Below are 14458 nucleotides of genomic sequence, written 5' to 3'. Positions count from 1 at the left end.
CAGTATACCTAGATTTTGGTGTATATGGGGGTCCTGGAACCAATCCCCTGCAGATACTGAGGGATGCCTATATATGGACAGTAACAGTGTTGTATGAACAGCTGAGTTTCACTTTCTGAATATGGAAAAGAGTCTATTATTTATTCTCTATGCATATACATGAGTATATCCTAGGATTTTAAAGCTTAGCACTATAAAGCAAACTTGCTATGTGGTACCAATTAACATAAAAAAAAGAAAAGAAAGTAGAAGTAGTTGCTGCTTTCTTCATGAAATTGGAAAGTGAGACATTTGTAATAACAAGCCTGTTCACTTCTCTACCCTTCTACTTCTTATAATGTATATAAAAAACATAATATGTTCATCAAATCTGTCCTCTATGCCTTAGTTTACCCCTCTGTCAACCTAATACTGCATTGCCTTCTTAGTTTCTATGTCCCCAGCTTTCTCCTGAATATTCCACCACTACTTACTACCATTTTTATAAAGAGAAAAGGGAGGTTCTTGTATCAAGACCTATACCATTCAATTTCAGCAGTTCCATGACAAAGATAAATAGAAGGGAGAGGGAGGGTGACTTACCTTGCCAGCAGGGCTTATAAAGGATAGGCAAAAAAGGTTAAAGAGAAGGAAACATCATTTGCAAAGATACAGACATATGAGAGCATATAACATATTGAAATGCAAACAGATCAATATTGTTGAGAAATACACAACTTCAGACGAACTGGTGTGTATGGATAGAGACTTATATACTGTGCTTCAGAGTTCAGATTTTATCCCACAAAACAGTGGTTTTCAGAAGTTCTGCAGTCGCTCAAAGGTTCCTAATTCTCTGTTCCCCCAACCTCCCTTCCCACACACACACACAGCTCTTCCCTTATGTGTTTAATATTCTCCCTTCATTTGAGCAATGGGTTCAGCATGCAAAAGGTTTGGAAATTAATGAGGTGTTGGTATTTCATTTTCCAGCAGCAGTATAGAAAGTAGACGAAAGAGACGGGAGACAAAAGATAGGCAGATGACTAGGGATGCTACTCCAACAGTTCAAGCAAGAGACAGATGGCACCTGTTTAATTAAACAGTACTATACAAGTGGGACTGATTGTAGACATCCTTAAGAGGTAGTCTTAGCGGGACTTAGTGATATGCAGAGTGACAAAACTATGGAGACAAGGCAAAGGTAATTTGCAACAAATGATGTAAACTAGAATGATGTCCAGATCCCTCCCCAACTCCCCTGCTTTTTTAACTTTCAGAAAAGTTCAATATACAGTACAGTATTAAGATCTTATGTTTCCCCCAGGGCATTGAAAGTAAGTTTCCAGGTCTGGCGCTGTGGCTCATGCCTGTAATCCCAGCACTTTGGAAGGCCGAGGCAGATGGTGAGGCCAGGAGTTCGAGACCAGGCTGGCCAACATGGTGAAACCCTCTCTACTAAAAATACAAAAAATTGGCTGGGCTAATTTAGTGGTGGGCGCCTGTGATCCCACCTACTCGGGAGGCAGAATAATCGCTTGAACCCGGGAGGTGGACGTTGCAGTCAGTTAGTGAGCTGAGATCACACCACCGCACTCCAGCCTAGATGACAGAGCAAGACTCTGTCTCAAAAAAAAAAAAGTTTCCAACATGATGCACTATCACCTACCAAACACCTAAGTGTGCATTTCTTATAAAAAGTACACTTTTTTCATAATTACAACATAAACATTAAGGGAAAATGGCACTGACATATCAGACTGTCTATTCCTCAGACCCCATTTGAGTTTTGTATCTGAAATACTTCCTTGATACTTTATTTACTTTCATTCCTTTAACACTCTGAAACACTATGAACCATTTGTTGTGTATAACAGCCCTTAATTTTGGTTTGTCTAATTTTAGTTCACATTAGGCATCACAGGCAGGAATACCACAGAAATGATACTATGTTTCTCTCATTGCTTTGTGTTATTAGGTAGGCATACTTCCAGTTTGTCCCATTACCCATATTCACTTTCAACCTTTCTCAATCTTTCTACACTGAAGGAACACTTAAAATAATTTTCAGATCTCAGGAGCCCCCTGCATTAAAATGGTTATATCAACAACTCACACTACATTAGCTTGATCAGTAAGTTGTAGATATAGTAATTCATTGATACTTGTCAGTGCTCTTCTGAATAGAAGATTTTTTTTTCTGCAGGTTCGTTTATACAGGCATACCTCCTTTTATTGCACTGCAGTTTATGCACTTCACGAATAGTATATTTTTTAACAAACTGAAAGCTTGTGGCAATCCTATGCTGAGCAAGTCTAATAGCACAATTTTTTAAAAAGCATGTGGTAACATCATGTCTCTGTGTCACTCTTGGTAATTTCATTATTATTGTCCCTATGATAGGGATCAATGGTCAGAGATAATTGTTTTGGGGTGCCACAGACCACACCCATGGAAGACGGCACACCTAATCAATAAATGCTGTGTATTCTGACTACTTCCTCCATCTCTCTCCCTCTCCTCAGGCCTCCCTATTCCCTAAGAAAACAATGTTAAAATTAGGCCAATTAATAATCCTAAAATGGCCTCTAAGCATTAGCATTTAGGCAAAAGGAAGAGTCACATATCTCTCACACTAAATCAAAAGCTAGAAATAATTAAGCTCAGTGAGGAAGGCACGTTAAAAGCTGAGAAAGGCCAAAAGCGAGACCTCCTGTATCAAACAGCCAAGTTGTAAATGCAAAAGTTCTTGAAGGAAATTAAAAGTGCTACTCCAAGGGTAGGGAGGAATAATGAGGGGAGAAATACCAGATATAGGTGATGAGGGGATGAAGGCAGCAAACCACCTTGCCATGTATGGACCTATGCAATAATCCTGCATGATCTGCACATGCACCCCAGAACGTAAATTATAATAAATAAAATTAAAAAAAAAAAAAAAGTGCTACTCCAGTGAACACATGAATGTTAAGAAAGTGAAATAGCCTTATTGCTGATATGGAAAAAGTTTGAGTAATCTGGATAAAAGATCAACCAAAACATTCCCTTAGGCCAAAGCTTTATCCAGAGCAAGGCCCTAACTCATTTCAATTCTATGAAGGCCTAGAGAAGTGAGGAAGCTTCAGAAGAGAAGCTGTCAGAGGTTGGTTCATGGGCTTAAAAAAAGAAGCTGTCTTGATAACATGTAAGTACAAGGTAAAGCAGCAAGTGCTGATGAAGAAGCTGCGGCAAGTTACCTAGATCACCTAATTAAGATCACTGATGAAGGTGGCTACATTAAACAACAGATTTTCAATGTAGATAAAACAGCCCTCTACTGGAAGATGCCATCTGTGACTTTTCTAGCTGGACAAGGGAAGTCAATACCTGCTTTCCAAACTTCAAAGGACAGGCTGACTCTCTTGTTAGGGGCTAATGCTGCTGGTGACTTTAAGTAGAACAGTGCTCATTTACCATTCCAAAAACTGTAGAGCTCTTAAAAATTAGGCTATATTCTGCCTGTGCTCTACAAATGGAATAACAGAGCCTAGATGACAGCACATCTGTTTACTGCAAGACTTTACTAGACATTTTAAGCCCACTGTTGAGACCTACTGCTCAGAATGAAAGATTCCTTTCAAATATTACTCATTGCCCAGTGACAATGCAAGTGGTCACTCAAGAGCTCTGATGGACATGTACATGGAGATTCATGTTGTTTTCATACCTGCTAAGCTGTCTTGATGACATCCAAGTCCAAGGTAAAGCAGCAAGTGCTGATGAAGAAGCTGCAGCAAGTTACCTAGATTACTTAATTTTAAGATCACTGATGAAGGTGGCTACACTAAACAACAGATTTTCAATGTAGATAAAACAACCCTCTACTGGAAGACCTCTGTAGCCCATTAATCAAGGGTCATTTCTACTTTCAAGTCTTGTTTTAGAAATATATTGCCTGCTATATATACATAGTGATTCCTCTGATGGATCTGGGCAAAGTAAATTGAAAATATTTTGAGAAGGACACAGCACTCCAGATACCACTAAGAATATCTGTGTTTCATAGAAGGAGGTCAAAATATCAACATCAACAGGAGTTGATTCCAACCCTCAAGGATGATTTTGAGGGGTTCAAGACTTCAGTAGAGGCTACTTCAAAGGATGAGGCAGGAGAATCACATGAACCTGGGAGGTCGAGGTTGCAGTTAGCTGAGATGGCGCACTGCACTCCACCCTGGGAGACAAAGCGAGACTGTCTCAAAACAAACAAAACTTCAGTGGAGGAAGTCACTGTGCAGATATGGTAGAAATAGCAAGAGAACTAGAATTAAAACTGGAGTTTGACAATGTGACTGAATTGCTGCAATCTCATAATAAAACTTGAATGAATAAGCTGTTTCTTCTGAATGAGCAAAGAAAGTAGTTTCAAGACGAAGTCAAAGAATTTGGAATATTGCATACACTTAATTGATAAACCAGAAGCAAGATTTGAAAGGACTGCCTCCAATTTTGAAAGAAGTTCTACTGTGGGTAAAATGCTATCAAACAACATCACATGCCACAGAGAAATCTTTCGTAAAAGGAACAATCAATGCAGCAAACTTCACTGTTATTTTAAGAAATTGCCACAACCACTCCAACCCTCAGCAACCATCACTCTATCAGTCAGCAGATGTCAACAGAGACAAGGCTCTACACCAGCAAAAAGATCATGACTCTCTGAAGGCTCAGGTTATTGTTAGCATTTTTTAGCACTGACGTATTTTTTAGCCAGGCCCAGTGGCTCACGCCTATAATCCCAACACTTTGGGAGGCCAAGGTGGGCATTCCAGACCAGCCTGGCCAACATGGTGAAACCCAATCTCTACTAAAAATACAAAATTAGCTGGGTGTGGTGGCATGCACCTGTAATCCCAGATACTCAGGAGGCAGAGGCAGGGAAATCACTTGAACCCAGGAGGTGGAGATTGCAGTGAGCCAAGATCATACCACTGCACTCCAGCCTGGGCGACAGAGCAACATTCTGTCTCAAATGAATGAATGAACGAATGAATGATAGATAAAGTATTTTTTAGTTAAGGTATACACTTTTTTTAGGCATAATGCTACTGCACACTTAATAGGCTACAATGTCGTATAAATATAACTTTTATATGCATTCGGGAAACATAAAAATTATTGTGACTAACTTTATTATGATATTTGCTTTATTGCAGTGGTCTAGAACTGAATCCATGGTATCTTCAATGTATTAATTCTAACAAAAGGTGGCCAGCTATGGTGGCTCACGCCTGTAATTTCAGCACTTTGGGAAGCCAAGGCAGGTGGATCACTTGAGGTCAGGCATTCGGGACCAGCTTGGCCAACATGGTGAAATCCTGACTCTACTAAAAACATAAAAATTAGCCAGGAGTGGCACACACCTTTAATCCCAGCTACTCGGGAGGCTGAGGAACGAGAATCACTTGAACCCCAGAGGCAGAAGCTGCAGTGAGTTGGGATTGCACCACTGCACTCAAGCCTGGGTGACAGAGTGAGACTCTGTCTCAAAAAACAAACAAAAAAAAACACTCTATTTTAAAACACAAAGCTATACAAGTAAAGTAAGGGACAAATGTTCACTGGTAAACCTATTCCATCACCCATTACTCCCCTACCCACATGGGAGATATGTGTGGACTTATTTAATAGCACAGAAAAAAATAAACATGCATACCCACTGCTACTTCATGTACTGACATGCAGTGGCCTAGAACCAAATTCATGGTATCTTCAATGTATTAATTCTAACAAAAAGTGGCCAGGCATGGTGGCTCACGCCTGTAATCTCAGTACTTTGGAAGGCCAAAGTGTATTGACATGAGGTAGCAATGACAAAACAATGGGACAAATACAAACAACAGTCTATTTTCCTATTAAGACATGTTCCTGTAGTGTACATTAGTTCATTCAGTCATCATTTGGTGGATGAGGTTAGTATGATTTGAAAACTGTCACTTTAGTCCACAATGTTCCCCAGCACAGTAATGTTTGAAAGCCAGCAGGGACAAGCTTTCTCACAAAGACAGAGCTTAAGCAATATATGATGACCTTAAGAAAAAAAACTAGAAATCCAGAATAGGGTAACCAGAGACTAGTCAGTGGCTAGGCATTCCACAGTGTTAAAACTATCAGGTCAAGCTGTGAGTATAGATTTTTTAAAAGCCATGAAAATATTTTTCCCATGTTTATTTTTTTTTAAGGTATGAGAGGCAACTCATAAAAACTACATCTGGATCAGATTTACTAGTTTACACAATTTGATCATAAGTCCTCAAGGACCTACATCTCAAAGGAAAAAGCATAAATCCTAGAGCTTAGAACTAACTAACTGGGGTAAATATTTAGCTACATAATATTTTTATCAGAATGGGTGCTAGTTTTGTTACTACAGAGATTACAAGGTTAGACTTGAACAAACCACTCAGAAATCTATTTTCAGGGCCTGATTTTGCAGAGCTTCAGGTTTTGTTCAGAGACACCCTATACTGTTTTATAACAAAACTAACTGCCTGTATTATGGTATTTAAAGAACTCCAATGTCACCACCTGCTTCATTTAGACCTCGTTTTACTTCTTCCATATTTGCTGTTATGGGGCAAAACCAATCTGAACAAAAAGATTAAATTTTATTGCTACTAAACACTTAAAAATTATTTCAGTCAATCCAACATATTGCCCATTTTTGTTTTTAAAAATACTAATAAAAAGTATTGGAGTGAGATATTCAGAATGAGTCAAAATTAGGCAATAACAAATACAGATTGTAATAACATAGGTAGAGGTGGCCTCTTATGCCAAACTAAATTTAAATTCTGGTATACACTATGTCTTTAAAAAAAATTTTTTTTTCAGTTTCTTAATTTTATACTAATGCCACAAGGAAAATGAAATCCATTAGGATGACAAATTCTTCCTTTAGAAATGTATTTTTACCTTGCAGCATAGCACATCTGAAATTATTTTCTTTATGAAAATCTCAAAGTATTAAGGAGAAAGTAGTATGTACCATTCCTGGTTAGACAGAATACATTTCTTTACTAAGCAGAACAACAACAAAAATTGACTTCAGCATTCAAATTTCTTTTGGCAACATGTGTTTAAGATGATTCTAACACTTAGGAATGTCAAACTCTAACCAAAATTTGGTAATACACATTATTAAATATTAAAAGTATTTAAATTTACAGGAAATTTTGTTTTATATCAAGGTATTCTGAAAACTTGCGTTTTCTGAAATAGATACATCTTGAAATATCAAATCACTAAGGTTAGAAATACCAGTACAGCCTGCTTTAAAAGTGGGAAGAAGGGATAAAGGAGCTAACAAAAAAGGGGAGAAAATGGTACCTTACACAGAACAAGTACACCCATCTAGTAAAGAGATGCAATATAAGCATTCCCCATCCCACTCCCTCTTCCAAATCATGTCCTGTATGCTTTATATACAATGTCATTTGGACCATGACTGTTAATACCACTTCTTATTCTCTCTACCAATTCAGGCTCCTTACTATAACATTCTGAAACACGGTTTCTCTTTCTGCATTCCTTACATTTATATGATTTGTTTTTCAAAACGTTCACTATACGTCATGTCTCTTCTATGTAAAAACTTAAAGATGGAAGTGGCAATATATTTTTCTTATTGAAATAAAAACATTGATCAAGAACAATTTTCACTGTGATAAACAGAAAATAGGTATCAAATTACAAAGACCTACCTACAGTGAGCAACTCAAACATATTGCTAAATATGTTCCTCTCCTTATTGAGATGATTGAAGATTTCAAAGAGTTGTGTACCTATCAACTTGGGATATCTCAATCTCAAAGGTTTTGTTTCTTTACTCCTCTCTTCCTTCTCCCCTGTCTCTGAGGGGGAAAATGTAATCCCCATCATTTCTAAGACTATTAATGGTTTTGATTTTGTCTACCCCTAGGCCTTTCCGAAACTTGCTCTGTAAGTTACACCCCTCACGCTTAATGGTTCAATTTCTTTAATTTCACTCTTGTCTCTTTCTGTTAACATTCACCAGTATATGACATTGATTCTTTAACGCCAATATAAAACCAATGTAAATGAGTAAAGTCTCGTTAATAGGAAGAGAATTGCCCCAATCCAACTATTCAGATTTTTAAAATATCGAAATTCCATTTTCTTTCCAATTTACTCTTAATAAAGCTCTAATAAATAAAATGAAAGTAAAGGAGGAAGCAACAGTCAGTATGACAAAATACGCAAAGAGCCAAGGCTATATGGCAATTATTTCCAGTCTTTATTTTTGAATAGCCAATGACTTGTTGGTTATGCAAAATTTTATCTAAAAGTTAACCCAGATCTGATTCTAAAAGATAAATTTTTAACAGCTCTCTTTGGAGGATAAACTGCTATGACTTTCAACAATAGTTAATTCCAAAATTTAGGAATTAATTTCCTATATAGAAGCAGGATATGTTATAAACCTTTGCTCCTATGCTTACTTTTCTTTTAAAAATTAAACCTGTTTCTTAAACATCTTTAAAAGGTTAATGTGATTTTTATTCACTCTTTATCACACATTTTAGGGTAAAGAATAACATTTCAGCCCCCATCCCTCCCCCAGAAAAAAGTAACTTCAATCAGAATTTTGATATTCTTCCTGTAAGTTTTGCGATCTTATACAAAATTCAAAAAATTTTCAATCTTACTCCTAAGTACTAAAAGATATTGCTTATTACATATTATTCATAACTATCATATAACTTCCCCTACTTATCAAAGCAATGTTGTTTCTCTGAAGTTTCCAACTTCTTATTTCCCACTCTACATAGCTTCCTTGGGGTACTATATCCACTCTCATAGCATCAACTACAATCTGCAGTGGTGGTTCTCAAACTTCAACAGAATTAAAGATCACTCTGGAGGCAGGGGTTCTTGTTAAAATGTAAATTCCTAGGCTTGTGGCAAAAACAAAATCTATGGCTCCTTCTAAATTCACCTCTTCCAAGATGGCTTCCCAAGTAACTCTTCACTAGTACTCCCAAACATTATTAGTTTAAAAACTTTCTGCTCCAATAGGTTCTATTCCATACCTATGTTCTGAAACACCTTGTAACTATTTTGTTGTCTGTCTCTCTCATTAGGACTGTAAACTCTAAGAAGGCAATTTTTGGCTTCTCAGTTTTAGTATTCAGAAGTTAGCGATTAGCAGGCTATCATTAAATGCCAGTACACATGTACTGTCCAGATCAAAGGACAGGTAATAAGTAGTTGAATAAAAATAAGCAATAATGACTCATCATATACTTTGCTCTACACTTTAATTAAACCATTAAAGTATATGAAAGTGACAGAAACATCTTCCTTTCAAAAAATACAGCAATATTTTAAAACAAATACACAGATTACTGATTTTAATATATTTAATTTTACGGGTTAGCTAAATTACAATTAAAATTCAAAACCACACAGCCTAAAACAGGGTTTTTGCTTAATGTGGCTACCCAACTGACTCCCGCATAAAGTTGGTGGTCTTGAAGAATTCAATTCTTTTTAAAAACCTTTGAAAATAAATATTTTTTTCCTCTTCTTTTGAAGCATATTTCCCACTGCAGATTAAAATCCAATCAAAATTTCCTGGGTGGGTAAAGGTGTATATGCTCCATTTGCATAAACACACTCAATAATAAGAGTTAAGAATATCAGTATAAAGGGGTGCTTATACTAGCTTAAAGAATTTACAATCTCATAAAAAATTTTACTTACTGTTTTTCACAGAAAGTTTGCAACTGTTCCCTGTTTTATTAATTTACTTTCTCCTATTTCAAAGGTTGAGTCTAAGATACAATAGATAATTTAAAAACAGACATGTAAAGAAGAAATATTTCAAATTATCCATAATATCATCATCCAGAGATAATAACTTTATAAATTTGTTGTATTTCCTTCCAGTCTCCTTCTCTACAAACTGTTACAAATATGTGCTTTAAAAATTGGTGCCCTGTTAGGTTACACTGTATGAAAATGTTGATATTCTACTACTCTTGACCTACAAACCCAGTAATTTCATATGATTTAACCTAGGACCACATGCACTACATATATATATATATTTATGACCATAATTTTACATTCTTCTTTTAAGACTTTACGTTAAATCATGAGCACCTTCCTATGTCTTATAAAATCTTCCCCATATGACATTTTATGGCTGGATGGTAGTTCAAGCAAATGGATATAAAAATTGAACCATTTCTCTGATGTTTGAAATTGACTTGTTTCCAGTTTTTCACCACTATAGATAATAATGGTATGAACATCCTTGTGCCTCATCTTCCTGTGAATCTGATTATCTCCTTAGGATAATTCCTAGAAGTAGGTTTTCTGAGTCAAAGTTTATGAATACTTTTAATCCTAAACATCTTCCTAAAATGAGTACCACAAAAGAACTAATTTACATTTCACCGTAAGTCAGAGGATGATTTTACAAATCATCTATAGTTTGTAAACAAATTCTTAAAAGAAAGGTAAAAAAGCTGCAAGGCAACATAGAAAAAGGGTAAAACAGGAAAACATTCTCAATATCATTGGTTACAACAATTTAGTATAACCAAGAATCATGTGTGAGGCTTATTTAAAAACAAAGATCTCTGGATCCTATTTCGGTGATTCTTTCAATGAGTCCTGATGTAAACTGGTACTTTTAACCACCATCCAAAGTAACAGATATAAGTGATCCCTGAACTACACCTTTTTTTTTTTTCCTGAGACAGGGTCTCACTCTGCTGCCCAGGCTAGAATGCAATGGCACAATCACAGCTCAGCTCTCTGCAGTCTTGACCTGCCAGGCTCAGAAGATCCTCCTATGTTGCTGGGACTACAAGCACATGCCACCATGCCTGACTAATTTTCCTGTATTTTTTGCAGAGATGAGGTTTTGCCATGTGGCCCAGGCTGGTCTCAAACTCAACTCAAGCAATCCATCTGATTCTACCTCCCAAAGTGCTAGGATTACAGTGCTCAGCCTGAACCACACTTTGGAAAACACTACTCCAAAAAGTACAAATATGCTTTATATGAATAATTATTTCCTATGAATTAGTGCTGAGTAAAAGAACAAATCACTTCTTATACAAGACTTTAAAAATTAGCTAATCATATAACATCTTCAGATAAAATTTGGCTTCATCTCTACACTCACAGCTTAATTGGAACTGCAAATACAAATTGAGTATCTCTTATCTGAAATGCTTGGAACCAGAAATGTTTCAGATTTGGGATTTTTTTTTAATATTTGCATTATACTTAGCAGGAATTTCAAAATCCAAAGTGCTTCTTCAATGAGCATTTCCTTTGAGCATCAGGCTGATGCTCAAAGTTTTGACATTGGTTCTGCTAATTCCTAGTTGTGTGATTTTTAGGAAAGGTATAGAACCTCTCTGAGCCTCAGTTTTCTCATCTTTAAAATTAATCATTAGAATGTCTTTCTCATAAATGACATAGCTAACATACAAGTGCTTAGTACAGGCCAGGCACAGTGGCTCACACCTATAATCCCAACACCTTAGAAGGCCAAGGTGGGCAGATCACTTGAGGCCAGGATTTAGAGACCAGCCCGGGCAACATGGAAAAATCATGTCTCTACTAAATATACAAAAAATTAACTGGCCATGGGGTCAGGAGCCTGTAATCCCAGATACTTGTGAGGCTAAGGCAAGAGAACTGCTTGAACCCAGGAGGCAGAGGTTGCAGTGAGCCAAGATTGTGCCACTGTACTCCAAACTGGGTGACAAAGCAAGATTCTGCCCTTAAAAAAAAAAAAGTGCTTAATACAGTACTTGGGCCAAAGTAAGGGTTCAGTCAGTCAACGTACAAACCATTTTGCCTAGGCAACAAAGATGACTGCACAAAGCTTATCTAACAGGCACATCTGGAGAGAACACCAATAACATAATGAACACCCTTCTTAAAAGGTGTTTACTAAAAAATATGCTAGGTAACTCCCTACTGACATTACCTTTGTTAGAAAGCTTAGAAAAAGGATGGCAGCACCAGATAATTTCTAGAATTACTATCCTACTTAGGAAATATTGGATATCAAAAAGATAAAACAGTATTCTTAGCAGAAACATGTTACCCATACCACCACCCCCCTAAAAAAAGAGACATGAAAAGTGAAAGAAGACATTTTAACATCACCTACAACTGGTTTAAGAAACTTCATCCTTTTTCCTAACTCCAACTTCTATAGCTTAAAGGTCAAGTATTCTAACTATTTCCCACTGGTAAGGGTAAATTAAAATTTTTTAATGGACATTTTTAAGGGAATGTTTAAAGGACTTTAAAATGTTCATACATAATTTGATCAAGGTTATCAAATAGATTAGTGGCAGAGTCAAATTAAACTCAACTCATGCCTGATCCAGGGCTCTTTAGAAAACGCAGCTCCACTGAGGCTAGAACTTCACACTGTCCATTTATTTTACATAAAATACTGTCTAATCATAGATCAATCACAGTTATCGTTCTAACTTTGATAAAAAGTAGTCAACACTCTGGTGTTTACTTCCTGGCCTCCTATTTGCTGAACCCATCATGAAAAGATGCTTTGATGTATGGCACTCCAGTAAAAGACATCCATGGTTAACTTGCTGGTGGTCCATCATTAAACATTTTCAATATATATGAAATTCGGAGACACCCTTGACCAAATCTCAAATGATATTAATGTGCTTATGTTCATCAGTGTTCACAAAAGGGTGTTTTCCCTGGAAGTCAGGAGAGTCTATACACTTTTTACCTATTAAATAATAAAAGATTACAAATACTAGTGTTTAAATCATATTCAATTTTCCATAATGTCTGAAGTATCTGAATGAAGAGAAATGTGCATGCTAGCACTGATAGCATTTTCAACTTTCTAGAAACACTAAAGTTTCAAACACTACGGGTGACTATTTGAGTACATCAAAAAGGAAAACTCTCTTAACATGGTAATTTGAATACTTTACATCATTATAATCTTATGCTCAATTTCTACTCTAGTAAATGGTTAATATTATTTAATTTTTATAAATGTTGTTAGATATGGTTGAGAGAAATGGTGTCTCTATCATGGCAAGAACATGAATAGGGAATGATAAAAAAATTCAGTATTTGTATGTGTCGGAGTCCGCATAAAACACTTTACATGAAGTAGAGGTATTGAAGAGGAACAGAAGGGAAGAGAGTGTTTTTTTCTAATATAGCACCATCGGCAAAATGTTTTAAGTAATCAAAGTCTTTGACAGCATCTGAGTTTCTACAACAGTAGTTCTATTTTACAGTTAGCAACAGTACTACACTTCTAGATTTGAACCAATTATTTGTTTAAAAGGCATAGAAGAGGAAAACAAAAATTATTTTAAAATAATCACTTTGAAATTTAGAATACTGGATATTAAATCTTTAATTTGCTATATTCTCAAATACTACTTTAAAATAGCTTTATATATCTTCATCAGTATCCCTTAAAAGTAATACAACTCACATTTCCTAAATGTTGTTGTCCTCATGAAACCACTAAGAAAGTAAAAGACCAAAAAAGGATGCAAAACAAATGTAGGACAACTCAAGAGATCAAGAACCTTACTATCATTCTAATATAATTACAGCTAGAGTTTGAAGCTAATGAAATTTACGAATGTGAGGAATATTCCACTTTCTTTAGATAACAGAGTTACCATAAACTCTCATATTTTAGAGATGTGCTCTCATGGTCAATACCAGAATATGTTGATGCTGAGCTAGGAATATGGAGCAGAAAGACTATGAGTTGATGAATGAAATAATATATAATCTCTACAATTTCATGAGGGCATGCAAGTTAACTACAAATTACCAAGGCTACCCACAAAAGTTGAAACAAATAAAATAAGAAAGAAAAACTTACTAATCTAATCTTTAAAATAAGTGCTGCTGCTTTAAGTGGCCAGCAGCCTCACATAAACTCCAGGCTGCAATCACAACATCCATTAGAGTGCTCCACAGCTCAGAGCAAGCAAGCAAGTGGTTGTCAGTGCAGCTAGTAAATCACCTGATCCTATTACAAAATCAATTACTGCAGTGCATTTCCATTGCTACACAATCTGATGATGACAAAATGATATTGGATATCTACTGCAAGGTCAAGAAAACTGCTAGGAATATCTTTAATTGGTCTTTTATCTTTAATCATTTGGTCCTAGTCATAATGCACTCATTTTCATGGCATATTTTTATTTGAAATAAATCTATGTAGTTACCTTTGGTTGCCTGGGACATTCGATGGATAATCTCTGCAACTGGTCTGATTTATGGCTACAAGAGAACAAATCGGAGCAGCAGGTCGAACGGCTCAACCTCTTCATTAAAGAAGAAATAATGCTGCAGCCACAGCCACACATTGACTTGCTCATTAGATGAGAATCTGACTTAAAAAATCAGAACTGGTGATGTCAC

General features: G+C 36.2%; 1 protein-coding gene across 3 annotated transcripts in view; it reads right to left on the bottom strand.

Annotated features, from left to right (window-relative positions):
- The window catches only part of FBXW7 (F-box and WD repeat domain containing 7), a 226930-nt gene that overhangs the window by 117729 nt on the left and 94743 nt on the right, over positions 1-14458 (bottom strand). Inside the window, exon 1 of one of the 3 annotated variants that reach the window (XM_032246406.1) lies at positions 14263-14278. The exons of the other annotated variants lie outside the window; for them this stretch is intronic. The gene's annotated coding sequence lies outside the window, so the exon portion shown is untranslated. Of the gene's footprint in view, positions 1-14262; positions 14279-14458 lie in introns of those variants that run through there. 3 annotated transcript variants of the gene reach the window in all.

Source organism: Sapajus apella, unplaced genomic scaffold (genome assembly GCF_009761245.1).
Source record: "Sapajus apella isolate SASKATOON/1434 unplaced genomic scaffold, GSC_monkey_1.0 scaffold61, whole genome shotgun sequence".
Taxonomy (NCBI): domain Eukaryota; kingdom Metazoa; phylum Chordata; class Mammalia; order Primates; family Cebidae; genus Sapajus; species Sapajus apella.
This window is presented reverse-complemented; position numbering and strand designations above follow the sequence as displayed.